Source organism: Trematomus bernacchii, unplaced genomic scaffold (genome assembly GCF_902827165.1).
Source record: "Trematomus bernacchii unplaced genomic scaffold, fTreBer1.1, whole genome shotgun sequence".
In the NCBI taxonomy this organism is placed as follows: Eukaryota; Metazoa; Chordata; class Actinopteri; order Perciformes; family Nototheniidae; genus Trematomus; species Trematomus bernacchii.
In genome coordinates, this window is record NW_022987855.1 from 116618 (window position 1) to 119117 (window position 2500).

Here is a 2500-nt window from a genome sequence, read left to right on the forward strand (position 1 = left end):
TCAGAATTTCAATAGCTTACTGTTAAATGACGGATATACCTTTCTGTCTGTGATGTTTTACAAATCAGATATTAGAAGTAAAACATGTGAAATAATATAGCAATATCCTGTACAATTATGTGAAAACATGAATAAAACTACACATCTTAAAGTGGACCTATCATGCTATATTTGAATAATATAGTATAGGACCATACCTATATAAGGCATATTTATACTTTTTTTTTCTTCAAAATACCAAACAGATCATGCATTTTAGCCATGCCTCATTTTGCTCAATTTCACAATTTCTAGCTCTGGGCAGATTCAGTGAGAACAGCACCATCTACAGGCCTGGCATATGTACTACAGCGTCTCAAGCGAGCGCTTTCGAACGGCAATGGCCGTCTCCTCCTGATTGGTGGAGTTGGCCCAATAGCCGTAGCGCCACCGTCCTGACGTCAGGACAGTGTTCAAATCTGGATCAGTTTTTATCAGATCCGTTGCAGCCCCTTTTTTAGAGATTTGGGTATGGAGGAAAATAGAGAGGGTTGTGTTTTCTGACACTTGGTGAGTTCCCTGGAACACCGGGGACACATATTCATGTAGAAAAGACGTACAAAAGTGCATTTTGCATGATAGGTCCCCTTTAAGATGTTATACATACACAAGTGTCCTACACTAATAATACAAAGTTATTATGGCTGTGTGTACCTTGTGTGCACCGCCTAGTGGTTAAAGCACGTTATTGAAATAGTTGTGTATATGATATGTCAATGAACCTTAGAAAATCTTGAAAGGGATATGCAAAATAGCCATTATATACAGTCTTTAATTAACTATTAGTAGAGAATAACGAGTAATGAATATACTTTATAGGGATCTGCAGATAAATGTTTAGTCTTCTCAAGTAGCAACTATCAAATATCTCTCCTGATTGTTGGCACTTGACAATCACCTTTCCCTGAATTTTACTCAGGTGTAACTAAAGCCTGATTTAAGGGTTGTTTATATTTCACATCATTAATCAGAATCTGCAAAGTAACTAAAATAAATGTAGTGGAGTAAAAATACCAGGTTAACCTCTGAATTGTAGTGGAGTAGAATTGCTGTTTTGTTTAGTAATGGATATTGAATATGGAATAAAGGTTTTGACAAGACCTGGTGTAACAATAATCAAAAAGGACATTAAAAGAGCTCCAGATGTCAATGATCTAAAGAAAACAGCACACCTGAAATGTATATTTAAATACTTTATTAAGGGCAGTGAATTCGTTTTTTCTGTATGTTTTTTCAAATCAGTGTTATACAGTAAGTGTCATAGACAGTGTTACATTGCTATTATTATCCTTAAAATATATATAAAACAAAACCACTTATGATCTTTTTTTTTTAGTGGTTTACTAATGACAGTTAATTCTGTTTTTGCTATTGATGGTTTCATTTTTGTGAAAAATAATAAAATAATACAATTCAATAACGTGCTTTAACCACTATATGTGCCTTTCTATCAGCTGTGCACCGTTATGGTGTAAATACAGCCTATCTACCAATTGGATCAAATATAAAAGTCAGCCGAATTAGTATTGATACTGCAAGGAGACGTATTGTGTGAAAAGAAATGTAAGATGTTGTTTAATTGCTGATATATTTATGATCCACCTCATGTTTTCAGTTTTGGCGGCAGTGCTTCCTGTTTGTCCAGAAGTCTTCTCATCAGGGCTCTATACATACAGAACTACGGCAGATATGTCATATTTAATGCAGCCGAACCGTGTATTACAATGCCGTTATGTGATGACCTCCAAAGAGAAAAGCAAGCACACTCGGAATAAAGTATTATTTTATTTTTAGAAAATGTTTTCGGATTTCAAATCAACAGGAGTCTGGTTAACTAAAATGTCCGTGCGGAACAATACCCCCAACCCATAGATCCGTGGGTGAATAATGTCAATCACCACATTACACACATCCCTTCACATTTACATTTTAATTTACATTAAAGTATTTTGTGAGGCCTTCTAAAATGTTTTAAAATATAATTAGGGTTGTAGTTGAAGAGTTTGGAAATTGCGTTGCCTGGCAACGCAATCGCACAACGTCACGTCCGTTAATTCCACATCCACACCTCCACACATATGGATTAACATCGATTTAATACATTAATGTCGCCTTTGTTTCTGCTAAAAGAGGTGTCGACCAGCTAGGGCAACAAGAAAATTGGCGAAATCGAGTGTGACGATTAAAAAATAAATTAAAAACATCTAATTTTGACAATAAAAACCGACCAATAGGCGCGGTAGACCATTTGCGAGGCACTTCCGGGTATTTCTCCACTGGTTGGGCCATGTTAACAATACCGTGTAACTGTCACGTTTGAAGGGACGAAACCGTGACATATTCACGTCTCCCAGCATGGTAGATCGTCACATGTTCACGTCTTGCCGTGATACCGGGTTGTATAATATATATATATTCTCATTAATTAATCAGAAAAAGTCTGGATAAAATCATTGAGGCC

The 2500-nt window shown here is 36.0% G+C and overlaps 1 protein-coding gene across 1 annotated transcript in view; it reads right to left on the reverse strand.

Moving 5' to 3' along the window:
* baiap2l2b (BAR/IMD domain containing adaptor protein 2 like 2b) overlaps positions 1 to 2500 on the reverse strand; it is a 30824-nt gene that overhangs the window by 24751 nt on the left and 3573 nt on the right. The gene's annotated exons all lie outside the window — the stretch shown is intronic.